The sequence below is a fragment of the Schistocerca americana genome, unplaced genomic scaffold, assembly GCF_021461395.2.
Source record: "Schistocerca americana isolate TAMUIC-IGC-003095 unplaced genomic scaffold, iqSchAmer2.1 HiC_scaffold_24, whole genome shotgun sequence".
NCBI classification, from domain to species: domain Eukaryota; kingdom Metazoa; phylum Arthropoda; class Insecta; order Orthoptera; family Acrididae; genus Schistocerca; species Schistocerca americana.
Genome location: NW_025725950.1, coordinates 2,143,035 through 2,159,818, shown reverse-complemented (window position 1 = coordinate 2,159,818; position 16,784 = coordinate 2,143,035).

Sequence of the window (16,784 nt, the reverse complement as noted above, 5' to 3'; positions counted from 1 at the left end):
ATGTTTCATCGTCAATAAGAAGGTCAGAGGTATGCAGTAAACCTGAAGTGAAGAATCGGCAACTATAACTAGTGTCACAGGAATCGTTCAAAACATAGACAGTAAGAAGAGTCAGTTTTCTGTACTTAAGTCGGCATTGTGTCTTTTGTATTTAATTCCGATGCAATTTATGTGTTTCATCGTCAATAAGAGGGTCAGAGGGATACAGTAAACCTGAAGTGATGCATCGGAATCTAGAACTAGTGTCACAGGAATAGTTCAAAACATAGACAGTAAGAAGAGTCAGTTTTCTTGTACTTATGTCGGCATTGTGCCTTTTGTATTTATTTCCGATGCAATTTCTGTCTTTCATCGTCACTAAGAGGGTTAGAGCAATACAGTAAACTTGAAATGAAGCATCGGAATCTATAACTAGTGTCACAGGAATGGTTCAAAACATAGACAGTAAGAAGAGTCGGTTTTCTTGAACTTAAGTCGTCATTGTGCCATTTGTATTTAGTTCCGACGCAATATCTGTGTTTCATCGTCAATAAGAAGGTCAGAGGGATACAGTAAACCTGAAGTGAAGCATCGGAATCTATAACTAGTGTCACAGGAATGGTTCATAACTTAGACAGTAAGAAGAGTCAGTTTTCTTGAACTTAAGTAGACATTGTGCCTTTTGTATTTAATTCCGATGCAATTTCTGTGTTTCATAGTCAGTAAGAAGGAAGAGGGATACTGTAAACCTGAAGTGAAGCATCTGAATCCCTATTTAGTGTCACAGGAATGGTTCAAACGTAGACAGTAAGAAGAGTCAGTTTTCTTGTACTTAATTCGGCATTGTGCCTTTTGTATTTAATTCCGATGCAATTTCTGTGTTTCATCAACAATAAGAAGGTCAGAGGGATGCAGTAAACCTGAAGTGAAGAATCGGCAACTATAACTAGTGTCACAGGAATGGTTCAAAACATAGACAGTAAGAAGAGTCAGTTTCCTTGTACTTAAGTCGGCATTGTGCCTTTTGTATTTAATTCCGATGCAATTTCTGTGTTTCATCGTCAATAAGAAGGTCAGAGGGATACAGTAAGCCTGAAGAGAAGCATCGGAATCTATAACTAGTGTCACAGGAATGGTTCAAAACATAGACAGTAAGAAAAGTCAGTTTTCTTGTACTTAAGTCGGCATTGTGCCTTTTGTATTTAATTCCGATGCAATTTCTGTGTTTCATCGTCACTAAGAAGGTCAGAGGAATACGGTGAACCTGAAGTGAAGCATCGTAATCTATAACAAGTGTCACAGGAATGGTTCAAAACATAGACTGTAAGAAGAGTCAGTTTTCTTGTACTTAAGTCGTCATTGTGCCATTTGTATTTAGTTCCGACGCAATATGTGTATTTCATCGTCAATAAGCAGGTCAGAGGGATACAGTAAACCTGAAGTGAAGCATCGGAATCTATAACTAGTGTCACAGGAATGGTTCAAATCATAGACTGTAAGAAGAGTCAGTTTTCTTGTACTTAAGTCGGCATTGTTCCTTTTGTATTTAACTCCGATGCAATTTCTGTGATTCATCGTCAATAAGAAGGTCAGAAAGATACAGCAAAAATGAAGTGAAGCATCGGAATCTACGTATAACTAGTGTCACATGAATGGTTCAACACATTGACAGTAAGAAGAGTCAGTTATATTGTACTTAAGTCGGCATTGTGCCTTTTGGATTTAATTCCAAAGCTATTTCTGTGTTTCATCGTCAATACGAAGGTCAGAGGTATACGGTAATCCTGAAGTGAAGCATCGGAATCTATAACTAGTGTCACAGGAATGGTTCATAACTTAGACAGTAAGAAGAGTCAGTTTTCTTGATCTTAAGTAAACATTGTGCCTTTTGTATTTAATTCCGATGCGATTTCTGTGTTTCATCGTCAACAAGAAGGTCAGAGGGATACAGTAAACCTGAAGTGAAGCATCGGAATCTATAACTAGTGTCACATGAATTTTTCAAACATATACAGTAAGAAGAGTCAATTTTCTTGTACATAAGTCGGCATTGTGCCTTTTGTATTTAATTCCGATGGAAGTTCTGTGTATCATCGTCAATAAGAAAGTCACAAAAATACAGTAAACCTGAATTGATGCATCGGAATCTATAACTAGTGTCACAGGAATGGTTCAAAACATAGACAGTAAGAAGAGTCAGTTTTCTTGTACTTAAGTCGTCATTGTGCCATTTGTATTTAGTTCCGACGCAATATCTGTGTTTCATCGTCAATAAGAAGGTCGGAGGGATACAGTAAACCTGAAGTGAAGCATCGGAATCTATAACTAGTGTCACAGGAATGTTTCAAAACATAGACAGTAAAGAAGAATCAGTTTTCTTGTATTTAAGTCGGCATTGTGCATTTTGTATTTAATTCCGATGCAATTTCTGTGTTTCATCGTCAATAAGAAGGTCAGAGAGATACAGTAAAAATGAAGTGAAGCATCAGAATCTATAACTAGTGTCACATGAATGGTTCAACACATTGACAGTAAGAAGAGTCAGTTATATTGTACTTAAGTCGGCATTGTTCCTTTTGTATTTAATTCCGAAGCTATATCTGTGTTTCATCGTCAATAAGAAGGTCAGAGGGATACAGTAAACCGGAGGTGAAGCATCGGAATCTATAACTAGTGTCACAGGAATGGTTCAAAACATAGACAGTAAGAAGAGTCAGTTTTCTTGTACTTAAGTCGGCATTGTGCCTTTTGTCTTTGATTCCGATGCAATTTCTGTGTTTCAATGTCAATAAGAAGGTCAGAGGGATACATTAAACCTGAAGTGAATCATCGGAATCTATAACTAGTGTCACAGGAATGGTTCAAAACATAGACAGTAAGAAGAGTCAGTTTTCTTGAACTTAAGTCGGCATTGTGCCTTTTTTATATAATTCCGTTGCAATTTCTGTGTTTCATCGTCAATAAGAAGGTCAGAGGGGTACAGTAAACCTGAGGTGAAGCATCGGAAACTTTAACTAGTGTCACAGGAATGGTTCAAAACATAGACAGTAAGAAGAGTCAATTTTCGTGTAGTTAAGTCAGCTTTGTGCCTTTTCTATTTAATTCCGATGCAATTTCTGTGTTTCATCGTCAATACGAAGGTCAGAGGGATACGGTAAACCTGAAGTGAGGCATCGGAACCTATAACTAGTGTCACAGGAATGGTTCATAACTTAGACAGTAAGAAGAGTCAGTTTTCTTGAACTTAAGTAGACATTGTGCCTTTCGTATTTAATTCCGATGCGATTTCTGCGTTTCATCGTCAATAAGAAGGTCAGAGGGATACAGTAAAAATGAAGTGAAACATCGGAATATATAACTAGTGTCACATTAATGGTTCAACACATAGACAGTAAGAAGAGTCAGTTATCTTGTACTTAAGTCGGCATTGTGCCTTTTGTATTTAGGTCCGATGCTATTTCTGTGTTTCGTCGTCAATAAGAAGGTCAGAGGGATACAGGAAACCGGAAGTGAAGCGTCGGAATCTATAACTAGTGTCACAGGAATGGTTCAAAACATAGACAGTAACAAGAGTCAGTTTTCTTGTACTTAAGTCGGAATTGTGCCTTATGTATTTAATTCCGGTGAAATTTATGTGTTTCTTCGACAATAAGAAGGTCAGAGGGATACAGTAAACCTGAAGTGAAGCATCGGAATCTATAACTAGTGTCACTGGAATGGTTCAAAACATAGACAGTAAGAAGAGTCAGTTTTCTTGTACTTAAGTCGGCAATGTGCCTTTTGTATTTAATTCCGATGCAATTTCTGTGATTCATCGTCAATAAGAAGGTCAGAAAGATACAGCAAAAATGAAGTGAAGCATCGGAATCTACGTATAACTAGTGTCACATGAATGGTTCAACACATTGACAGTAAGAAGAGTCAGTTATATTGTACTTAAGTCGGCATTGTGCCTTTTGGATTTAATTCCAAAGCTATTTCTGTGTTTCATCGTCAATACGAAGGTCAGAGGTATACGGTAATCCTGAAGTGAAGCATCGGAATCTATAACTAGTGTCACAGGAATGGTTCATAACTTAGACAGTAAGAAGAGTCAGTTTTCTTGATCTTAAGTAAACATTGTGCCTTTTGTATTTAATTCCGATGCGATATCTGTGTTTCATCGTCAATAAGAAGGTCAGAGGGATACAGTAAACCTGAAGTGAAGCATCGGAATCTATAACTAGTGTCACATGAATTTTTCAAACATATACAGTAAGAAGAGTCAATTTTCTTGTACATAAGTCGGCATTGTGCCTTTTGTATTTAATTCCGATGGAAGTTCTGTGTATCATCGTCAATAAGAAAGTCACAAAAATACAGTAAACCTGAATTGATGCTTTGGAATCTATAACTAGTGTCACAGGAATAGTTCAAAACATAGACAGTAAGAAGAGTCAGTTTTCTTGTACTTAAGTCGGCATTGTGCCTTTTGCATTTAGTTCCGACGCAATATCTGTGTTTCATCGTCAATAAGAAGGTCATAGGGATACAGTAAACCTGAAGTGAAGCATCGGAATCTATAACTAGTGTCACAGGAATGGTTCAAAGCATAGACTGTAAGAAGAGTCGGTTTTCTTGTACGTAAGTCGGCATTGTTCCTTTTGTATTTAACTCCGATGCAATTTCTGTGTTTCATCGTCAATATGAAGGTCAGAGGGATACAGTAAACCAGAAGTGAAGCATCGGAATATATAACTAGTGTCACAGGAATGGTTCAAAACATAGACAGTAAAGAAGATTCAGTTTTCTTGTACTTAAGTCGGCATTGTGCATTTTGTATTTAATTCCGATGCAATTTCTGTGTTTCATCGTCAATAAGAAGGTCAGAGGGATACAGTAAAAATGAAGTGAAACATCGGAATATATAACTAGTGTCACATTAATGGTTCAACACATAGACAGTAAGAAGAGTCAGTTATCTTGTACTTAAGTCGGCATTGTGCCTTTTGTATTTAGGTCCGATGCTATTTCTGTGTTTCGTCGTCAATAAGAAGGTCAGAGGGATACAGGAAACCGGAAGTGAAGCATCGGAATCTATAACTAGTGTCACAGGAATGGTTCAAAACATAGACAGTAACAAGAGTCAGTTTTCTTGTACTTAAGTCGGAATTGTGCCTTATGTATTTAATTCCGGTGAAATTTATGTGTTTCTTCGACAATAAGAAGGTCAGAGGGATACAGTAAACCTGAAGTGAAGCATCGGAATCTATAACTAGTGTCACTGGAATGGTTCAAAACATAGACAGTAAGAAGAGTCAGTTTTCTTGTACTTAAGTCGGCAATGTGCCTTTTGTATTTAATTCCGATGCAATTTCTGTGATTCATCGTCAATAAGAAGGTCAGAAAGATACAGCAAAAATGAAGTGAAGCATCGGAATCTACGTATAACTAGTGTCACATGAATGGTTCAACACATTGACAGTAAGAAGAGTCAGTTATATTGTACTTAAGTCGGCATTGTGCCTTTTGGATTTAATTCCAAAGCTATTTCTGTGTTTCATCGTCAATACGAAGGTCAGAGGTATACGGTAATCCTGAAGTGAAGCATCGGAATCTATAACTAGTGTCACAGGAATGGTTCATAACTTAGACAGTAAGAAGAGTCAGTTTTCTTGATCTTAAGTAAACATTGTGCCTTTTGTATTTAATTCCGATGCGATTTCTGTGTTTCATCGTCAATAAGAAGGTCAGAGGGATACAGTAAACCTGAAGTGAAGCATCGGAATCTATAACTAGTGTCACATGAATGGTTCAAAACATAGACAGTAAGAAGAGTCAGTTTTCTTGTACTTAAGTTGGAATTGTGCTGTTTGTATTCAATTCCGATGCAATTTCTGTGTTTCATAGTCAATAAGTAGGTCAGAGGGATACTGTAAACCTGAAGTGAAGCGTCGGAATCACTATTTAGTGTCACAGGAATGGTTCAAACATAGACAGTAAGAAGAGTCAGTTTTCTTGTACTTAATTCGGCATTGTGCCTTTTCTATTTAATTCCGATGCAATTTCTGTGTTTCATCGTCAATAAGAAGGTCAGAGGGATACAGTAAACCTGAAGTGAAGCATCGGAATCTATAACTAGTGTCACAGGAATGGTTCAAAACATAGACAGTAAGAAGAGTCAATCTTTTTGTACTTAAGTCGGCATTGTTCCTTTTCTATTTAATTCCGATGCAATTTCTATGTTTCATCGTCAATAAGAAGGTCAGAGGGATACAGTTAACCTGAAGTGAAGCATCGGAATCTATAACTAGTGTCACATGAATGGTTCAAAACATAGACAGCAAAAAGAGTCAGTTTTCTTGTACTTAAGTCGTCATTGTGCCATTTGTATTTAGTTCCGACGCAATATCTGTGTTTCATCGTCAATAAGAAGGTCGGAGGGATACAGTAAACCTGAAGTGAAGCATCGGAATCTATAACTAGTGTCACAGGAATGTTTCAAAACATAGACAGTAAAGAAGAATCAGTTTTCTTGTATTTAAGTCGGCATTGTGCATTTTGTATTTAATTCCGATGCAATTTCTGTGTTTCATCGTCAATAAGAAGGTCAGAGAGATACAGTAAAAATGAAGTGAAGCATCAGAATCTATAACTAGTGTCACATGAATGGTTCAACACATTGACAGTAAGAAGAGTCAGTTATATTGTACTTAAGTCGGCATTGTTCCTTTTGTATTTAATTCCGAAGCTATTTCTGTGTTTCATCGTCAATAAGAAGGTCAGAGGGATACAGTAAACCGGAGGTGAAGCATCGGAATCTATAACTAGTGTCACAGGAATGGTTCAAAACATAGACAGTAAGAAGAGTCAGTTTTCTTGTACTTAAGTCGGCATTGTGCCTTTTGTCTTTGATTCCGATGCAATTTCTGTGTTTCAATGTCAATAAGAAGGTCAGAGGGATACATTAAACCTGAAGTGAATCATCGGAATCTATAACTAGTGTCACAGGAATGGTTCAAAACATAGACAGTAAGAAGAGTCAGTTTTCTTGAACTTAAGTCGGCATTGTGCCTTTTTTATATAATTCCGTTGCAATTTCTGTGTTTCATCGTCAATAAGAAGGTCAGAGGGGTACAGTAAACCTGAGGTGAAGCATCGGAAACTTTAACTAGTGTCACAGGAATGGTTCAAAACATAGACAGTAAGAAGAGTCAATTTTCGTGTAGTTAAGTCAGCTTTGTGCCTTTTCTATTTAATTCCGATGCAATTTCTGTGTTTCATCGTCAATACGAAGGTCAGAGGGATACGGTAAACCTGAAGTGAGGCATCGGAACCTATAACTAGTGTCACAGGAATGGTTCATAACTTAGACAGTAAGAAGAGTCAGTTTTCTTGAACTTAAGTAGACATTGTGCCTTTCGTATTTAATTCCGATGCGATTTCTGCGTTTCATCGTCAATAAGAAGGTCAGAGGGATACAGTAAACCTGAAGTGAAGCATCGGAATCTATAACTAGTGTCACATGAATGGTTCAAAGCATAGACAGTAAGAAGAGTCAGTTTTCTTGTACTGAAGTTGGAATTGTGCTGTTTGTATTCAATTCCGATGCAATTTCTGTGTTTCATAGTCAATAAGAAGGAAGAGGGATACTGTAAACCTGAAGTGAAGCAGCGGAATCACTATTTAGTGTCACAGGAATGGTTCAAACGTAGACAGTAAGAAGAGTCAGTTTTCTTGACCTTAATTCGGCATTGTGCCTTTTGTATTTAATTCCGATGCAATTTCTGTGTTTCATCAACAATAAGAAGGTCAGAGGGATGCAGTAAACCTGAAGTGAAGAATCGGCAACTGTAACTAGTGTCACAGGAATGGTTCAAAACATAGACAGTAAGAAGAGACAGTTTCCTTGTACTTAAGTCGGCATTGTGCCTTTTGTATTTAATTCCGATGCAATTTCTGTGTTTCATCGTCAATAAGAAGGTCAGAGGGATACAGGTAACCTGAAGAGAAGCATCGTAATCTATAACTAGTGTCACAGGAATGGTTCAAAACATAGACAGTAAGAAGAGTCAGTTTTCTTGTACTTAAGTCGTCATTGTGCCATTTGTATTTAGTTCCGACGCAATATCTGTGTTTCATCGTCAATAAGAAGGTCAGAGGGATACAGTAAACCTGAAGTGAAGCATCGGAATCTATAACTAGTGTCACAGGAATGGTTCAAATCATAGACTGTAAGAAGAGTCAGTTTTCTTGTACTTAAGTCGGCATTGTTCCTTTTGAATTTAACTCCGATGCAATTTCTGTATTTCATCGTCAATATGAAGGTCAGAGGGATACAGTAAACCTGTAGTGAAGCATCGGAATATATAACTAGTGTCACAGGAATGGTTCAAAACATAGACAATAGAGAAGTGTCAGTTTTCTTGTACTTAAGTCGTCATTGTGCATTTTGTATTTAATTCCGATGCAATTTCTGTGTTTCATCGTCAATAAGAAGGTCAGAGGGATACAGTAAACCTGAAGTGAAGCATCGGAATCTATAACTAGTGTCACAGGAATGTTTCAAACATAGACAGTAAGAAGAGTCAGTTTTCTTGTACTTAAGTCGTCATTGTGCCATTTGTATTTTATTCCGATGCAATTTCTGTGTTTCATCGTCAATATGAAGGTCAGAGGATACAGTAAACCTGAAGTGAAGCATCGGAATCTATAACTAGTGTCACATGAATTTTTCAAACATAGACAGTAAGAGGAGTCAATTTTCTTGTACATAAGTCGGCATTGTGCCTTTTCTATTTAAGTCCGATGCAATTTCATTGTTTCATCGTCTATACGAAGGTCAGAGGGATCCAGTTAACCTGAAGTGATGCATCGGAATCTATAACTAGTGTCACAGGAATAGTTCAAAACATAGACAGTAAGAAGAGTCAGTTTTCTTGTACTTATGTCGGCATTGTACCTTTTGTATTTAATTCCGATGCAATTTCTGTGTTTCATCGTCAATAAGAAGGTCAGAGGGATACAGTAAAAATGGATGAAGCATCGGAATCTATAACTAGTGTCACATGAATGGTTCAACACATAGACAGTAAGAAGAGTCAGTTATCTTGTACTTAAGTCGGCATTGTGCCTTTCGTATTTAATTCCGATGCTATTTCTGTGTTTCATCGTCAATAAGAAGGTCAGAGGGATACAGCAAACCGGAAGTGAAGCATCGGAATCTTTAACTAGTGTCACAGGAATGGTTCGAAACACAGACAGTAACAAGAGTCAGTTTTCTTGTACTTAAGTCGGAATTGTGCCTTATGTATTTAATTCCGGTGAAATTTCTGTGTTTCTTCGTCAATAAGAAGGTCAGAGGGATACAGTAAACCTGAAGTGAAGCATCGGAATCTATAACTTGTGTCACTGGAATGGTTCAAAACATAGACACTAAGAAGAGTCAGTTTTCTTGTACTTAAGCCGGCATTGTGCCTTTTGTATTTAATTCCGATGCAATTTCTGTGATTCATCGTCAATACGAAGGTCAGAGGGATACAGTAAAGATGAAGTGAAGCATCGGAATCTATAACTAGTGTCACATGAATGGTTCAACACATTGACAGTAAGAAGAGTCAGTTATATTGTACTTAAGTCGGCATTGTGCCTTTTGTATTTAATTCCGAAGCTATATCTGTGTTTCATCGTCAATACGAAGGTCAGAGGGATACGGTAATCCTGAAGTGAAGCATCGGAATCTATAACTAGTGTCACAGGAATGGTTCATAACTTAGACAGTAAGAAGAGTCAGTTTTCTTGAACTTAAGTAGACATTGTGCCTTTTGTATTTAATTCCGATGCGATTTCTGTGTTTAATCGTCAATAAGAAGGTCAGAGGGATGCAGTAATCCTGAAGTGAAGCATCGGAATCTATAACTAGTGTCACATGAATGGTTCAAAACATAGACAGTAAGAAGAGTCAGTTTTCTTGTACTTAAGTTGGAATTGTGCTGTTTGTATACAATTCCGATGCAATTTCTGTGTTTCATAGTCAATAAGTAGGTGAGAGGGATACTGTAAACCTGAAGTGAAGCATCGGAATCACTATTTAGTGTCACAGGAATGGTTCAAACATAGACAGTAAGAAGAGTCAGTTTTCTTGTACTTAATTCGGCATTGTGCCTTTTCTTTTTAATTCCGATGCAATTTCTGTGTTTCATCGTCAATAAGAAGGTCAGAGGGATACAGTAAACCTGAAGAGAAGCATCGGAATCTATAACTAGTGTCACAGGAATGTTTCAAACATAGACAGTAAGATGAGTCAGTTTTCTTGTACTTAAGTCGTCATTGTGCCATTTGTATTTAATTCCGATGCAATTTCTGTGTTTCATCGTCAATAAGAAGGTCAGAGGCATTCAGAAAACCTGAAGTGAAGCATCGGAATCTATAACTAGTGTCACATGAATTTTTCAAACATAGACAGTAAGAAGAGTCAATTTTCTTGTACATAAGTCGGCATTGTGCCTTTTCTATTTAAGTCCGATGCAATTTCATTGTTTCATCGTCTATACGAAGGTCAGAGGGATACAGTAAACCTGAAGTGATGCATCGGAATCTATAACTAGTGTTACATGAATGGTTCAAACATAGACAGTAAGAAGAGTCAGTTTTCTTGTATATAAGTCGGCATTGTGCCTTTTGTATTTAAGTCCGATGCAAGTTCTGTGTATCATCGTCAATAAGAAGGTCACAAAAATACAGTAAACCTGAATTGATGCATCGGAATCTATAACTAGTGTCACAGGAATAGTTCAAAACATAGACAGTAAGAAGAGTCAGTTTTCTTGTACTTATGTCGGCATTGTACCTTTTGAATTTAATTCCGATGCAATTTCTGTCTTTCATCGTCACAAAGAGGGTCAGAGGAATACAGTAAACTTGAAATGAAGCACCGGAATCTATAACTAGTGTCACAGGAATGGTTCAAAACATAGACAGTAGGAAGAGTCAGTTTTCTTGTACTTAAGTCGGCATTGTGCCTTTTGCATTTAGTTCCGACGCAAAATCTGTGTTTCATCGTCAATAAGAAGGTCAGAGGGATACAGTAAACCTGAAGTGAAGCATCGGAATCTATAACTAGTGTCACAGGAATGGTTCAAAGCATAGACTGTAAGAAGAGTCGGTTTTCTTGTACGTAAGTCGGCATTGTTCCTTTTGTATTTAACTCCGATGCAATTTCTGTGTTTCATCGTCAATATGAAGGTCAGAGGGATACAGTAAACCAAAAGTGAAGCATCGGAATATATAACTAGTGTCACAGGAATGGTTCAAAACATAGACAGTAAAGAAGAGTCAGTTTTCTTGTACTTAAGTCGGCATTGTGCATTTTGTATTTAATTCCGATGCAATTTCTGTGTTTCATCGTCAATAAGAAGGTCAGAGGGATACAGTAAAAATGAAGTGAAGCATCGGAATCTATAACTAGTGTCACATGAATGGTTCAACACATAGACAGTAAGAAGAGTCAGTTATCTTGTACTTAAGTCGGCATTGTGCCTTTTGTATTTAATTCCGATGCAATTTCTGAGATTCATCGTCAATAAGAAGGTCAGAGCTAAACAGTAAAAATGAAGTGAAGCATCGGAATCTATAACTAGTGTCACATGAATGGTTCAACGCATTGACAGTAAGAAGAGTCAGTTATAATGTACTTAAGTCGGCATTGTGCCTTTTGTATTTAATTCCGAAGCTATATCTGTGTTTCATCGTCAATACGAAGGTCAGAGGGATACGGTAATCCTGAAGTGAAGCATCGGAATCTATAACTAGTGTCACAGGAATGGTTCATAACTTAGACAGTAAGAAGAGTCAGTTTTCTTGTACTTAAGTTGGAATTGTGCTGTTTGTATTCAATTCCGATGCAATTTCTGTGTTTCATGGTCAATAAGTAGGTCAGAGGGATACTGTAAACCTGAAGTGAAGCATCGGAATCACTATTTAGTGTCACAGGAATGATTCAAACATAGACAGTGAGAAGAGTCAGTTATCTTGTACTTAATTCGGCATTGTGCCTTTTCTATTTAATTCCGATGCAATTTCTGTGTTTCATCGTCAATAACAAGGTCAGAGGGATACAGTTAACCTGAAGTGAAGCATCGGCATCTATAACTAGTGTCACAGGAATGGTTCTAAACATAGACAGTAAGAAGAGTCAGTATTCTTGTACTTAAGTTGGCATTGTTACTTTTCTATTTAATTCCGATGCAATTTCTATGTTTCATCGTCAATAAGAAGGTCAGAGGGATACAGTTAACATGAAGTGAAGCATCGGAATCTATAACTAGTGTCACAGGAATGGTTCAAAACATAGACAGTAGGAAGAGTCAGTTGTCTTGTACTTAAGTCGGCATTGTGCTTTTTGTATTTAATTCCGATGTAATTTCTGTGTTTCATCGTCACTAAGAAGGTCAGAGGAATACGGTGAACCTGAAGTGAAGCATCGGAATCTATAACTAGTGTCACAGGAATGGTTCAAAACATAGACAGTAAGAAGAGTCAGTTTTCTTGTACTTAAGTCGTCATTGTGCCATTTGTATTTAGTTCCGACGCAATATCTGTGTTTCATCGTCAATAAGAAGGTCAGAGGGATACAGTAAACCTGAAGTGAAGCATCGGAATCTATAACTAGTGTCACAGGAATGGTTCAAATCATAGACTGTAAGAAGAGTCAGTTTTCCAGTACTTAAGTCGACATTGTTCCTTTTGTATTTAACTCCGATGCAATTTCTGTGTTTCATCGTCAATATGAAGGTCAGAGGGATACAGTAAACCTGAAGTGAAGCATCGGAATATATAACTAGTGTCACAGGAATGGTTCAAAACATAGACAATAAAGAAGTGTCAGTTTTCTTGTACATAAGTCGGCATTGTGCATTTTGTATTTAATTCTGATGCAATTTATGTGTTTCATCGTCAACACGAAGGTCAGAGGGATACAGTAAACCTGAAGTGAAGCATCGGAATCTATAACTAGTGTCACAGGAATGTTTCAAACATAGACAGTAAGAAGAGTCAGTTTTCTTGTACTTAAGTCGTCATTGTGCCATTTGTATTTAATTCCGATGCAATTTCTGTGTTTCATCGTCAATAAGAAGGTCAGAGGGATACAGTAAACCTGAAGTGAAGCATCGGAATCTATAACTAGTGTCACATGAATTTTTCAAACATAGACAGTAAGAAGAGTCAGTTTTCTTGTACAGAAGTCGGCATTGTGCCTTTTCTATTTAAGCCCGATGCAATTTCAGTGTTTCATCGTCTATACGAAGGTCAGAGGGATACAGTAAACCCGAAGTGAAGCATCGGAATCTATAATTAGTGTCACATGAATGGTTCAAAACATAGAAAGTAAGGAGAGTCTGCTTTCTTGTACATAAGTCGGCATTGTGCCTTTTGTATTTAATTCCGATGCAATTTCAGTGTTTCATCGCCAATAAGAAAGTCAGAGGGATACAGTATACCTGAAGTGAAGCATCGGAATCTATAACTAGTGTTACATGAATGGTTCAAACATAGACAGTAAGAAGAGTCAGTTTTCTTGTAGATAAGTCGGCATTGTGCCTTTGGTATTTAATTCCGATGCAAGTTCTGTGTATCATCGTCAATAAGAAGGTCACAAAAATACAGTAAACCTGAAGTGAAGCATCGGAATATTTAAATTGTGTCACATGAATGGTTCAAAACATAGAGAGTAAGAAGAGTGAGTTTTCTTGTACTTAAGTTGGCATTGTTACTTTTCTATTTAATTCCGATGCAATTTCTATGTTTCATCGTCAATAAGAAGGTCAGAGGGATACAGTTAACCTGAAGTGAAGCATCGTAATCTATAACTAGTGTCACAGGAATGGATCAAAACACAGACAGTAAGAAGAGTCAGTTTTCTTGTACTTAAGTCGGCGTTGTGCCTTTTGGATTTAATTCCGATGCAATTTCTGTGTTTCATCAACAATAAGAAGATCAGAGGGATGCAGTAAACCTGAAGTGAAGAATCGGCAACTATAACTAGTGTCACAGGAATGGTTCAAAACAAAGACAGTAAGAAGAGTCAGTTTTCTTGTACTTAAGTCGGCATTGTGCCTTTTGTATTTAATTCCGATGCAATTTCTGTGTTTCATCGTCAATACGAAGGTCAGAGGGATACAGTAAACCTGAAGTGAAGCATCGGAATCTATAACTAGTGTCACAGGAATGGTTCAAAACATAGACAGTAGGAAGAGTCAGTTGTCTTGTACTTAAGTCGGCATTGTGCTTTTTGTATTTAATTCCGATGTAATTTCTGTGTTTCATCGTCACTAAGAAGGTCAGAGGAATACGGTGAACCTGAAGTGAAGCATCGGAATCTATAACTAGTGTCACATGAATTTTTCAAACATAGACAGTAAGAAGAGTCAGTTTTCTTGTACGTAAGTCGGCATTGTGCCTTTTCTATTTAAGCCCGATGCAATTTCAGTGTTTCATCGTCTATACGAAGGTCAGAGGGATACAGTAAACCTGAAGTGAAGCATCGGAATCTATAATTAGTGTCACATGAATGGTTCAAAACATAGAAAGTAAGAAGAGTCTGCTTTCTTGTACATAAGTCGGCATTGTGCCTTTTGTATTTAATTCCGATGCAATTTCAGTGTTTCATCGCCAATAAGAAAGCCAGAGGGATACAGTATACCTGAAGTGAAGCATCGGAATCTATAACTAGTGTTACATGAATGGTTCAAACATAGACAGCAAGAAGAGTCAGTTTTCTAGTAGATAAGTCGGCATTGTGCCTTTTGTATTTAATTCCGATGCAAGTTCTGTGTATCATCGTCAATAAGAAGGTCACAAAAATACAGTAAACCCTTAAGTGAAGCATCGGAATATTTAAATTGTGTCACATGAATGGTTCAAAACATAGAGAGTAAGAAGAGTCAGTTTTCTTGTACTTAAGTCGGCATTGTTCCTTTTCTATTTAATTCCGATGCAATTTTATATGTTTCATCGTCAATAAGAAGGTCAGAGGGATACAGTACACCCGAAGTGAAGCATCGGAATCTATAACTAGTGTCACAGGAATGGATCCGAACATAGACATTAAGAAGAGTCAGTATTCTTGTACTTAAGTCGGCATTGTGCCTTTTGTATTTAATTCCGAAGCAATTTCTCTGATTCATCGTCAATAAGAAGGTCAGAGGGATACAGAAACCTTAAGGAAAGCATCGGAATCTGTAACTAATGTCACATGAATGGTTTAAAGCATAGACAGTAAGAAGAGTCATTTTTTCTGTACTTAAGTCGGCATTGTGCCTTTTGTATTTAATTCCGATATAATTTCTGTGTTTCATCGTCAATAAGAAGGTCAGAGGGATACAATAAACCTGAAGTGAAGCATCGGAATCTATAACTAGTGTCACATGAATGGTTCTCAACATAGACAGTAAGAAGAGTCAGCTTTCTTGTACTTAAAACGGCAATGTGCCTTTTGTATTTAATTACGATGCAATTTCTGTGATTCATCGTCAATAAGAAGGTCAGAGGGATACAGTAAAAATGAAGTGAAGCATCGGAATCTATAACTAGTGTCACATGAATGGTTCAACACATTGACAGTAAGAAGAGTCAGTTATATTGTACTTAAGTCGGCATTGTGCCCTTTATATTTAATTCCGAAGCTATATCTGTGTTTCATCTTCAATACGAAGGTCAGAGGGATACGGTAATCCTGAAGTGAAGCATCGGAATCTATAACTAGTGTCACAGGAATGGTTCATAACTTAGACAGTAAGAAGAGTCAGTTTTCTTGAACTTAAGTAGACATTGCGCCATTTGTATTTAATTCCGATGCGATTTCTGTGTTTCATCGTCAATAAAAAGGTCAGAGGGATACAGTAAACCTGAAGTGAAGCATCGGAATCTATAACTAGTGTCACATGAACGGTTCAAAACATAGACAGTAAGAAGAGTCAGTTTTCTTGTACTTAAGTTGGAAATGTGCTGTTTGTATTCAATTCCGATGCAATTTCTGTGTTTCATAGTCAATAAGTGGGTCAGAGGGATACTGTAAACCTGAAGTGAAGCATCGGAATCACTATTTAGTGTCACAGGAATGGTTCAAACATAGACAGTAAGAAGAGTCAGTTTTCTTGTACATAAGTCGGCATTGTGCCTTTTGTATTTAATTCCGATGCAAGTTCTGTGTATCATCGTCAATAAGAAGGTCACAAAAATACAGTAAACCTGAATTGATGCATCGGAATCTATAACTAGTGTCACAGGAATGGATCAAAACACAGACAGTAAGAAGAGTCAGTTCTCTTGTACTTAAGTCGGCGTTGTGCCTTTTGTATTTAATTCCGATGCAATTTCTGTGTTTCATCAACAATACGAAGGTCAGAGGGATGAAGTAAACCTGAAGTGAAGAATCGGCAACTATAACTAGTGTCACAGGAATGGTTCAAAACATAGGCAGTAAGAAGAGTCAGTTTTCTTGTACTTAAGTCGGCAATGTGCCTTTTGTATTTAATTCCGATGCAATTTCTGTGTTTCATCGTCAATAAGAAGGTCAGAGGGATACAGTAAACCTGAAGTGAAGCATCGGAATCTATAACTAGTGTCACAGGAATGGTTCAAAACATAGACAGTAAGAAGAGTCAGTTTTCTTGTACTTAAGTCGGCATTGTGCTTTTTGTATTTAATTCCGATGTAATTTCTGTGTTTCATCGTCACTAAGAAGGTCAGAGGAATACAGTGAACCTGAAGTGAAGCATCGGAATCTATAACTAGTGTCACAGGAATGGTTCAAACATAGACAGTAA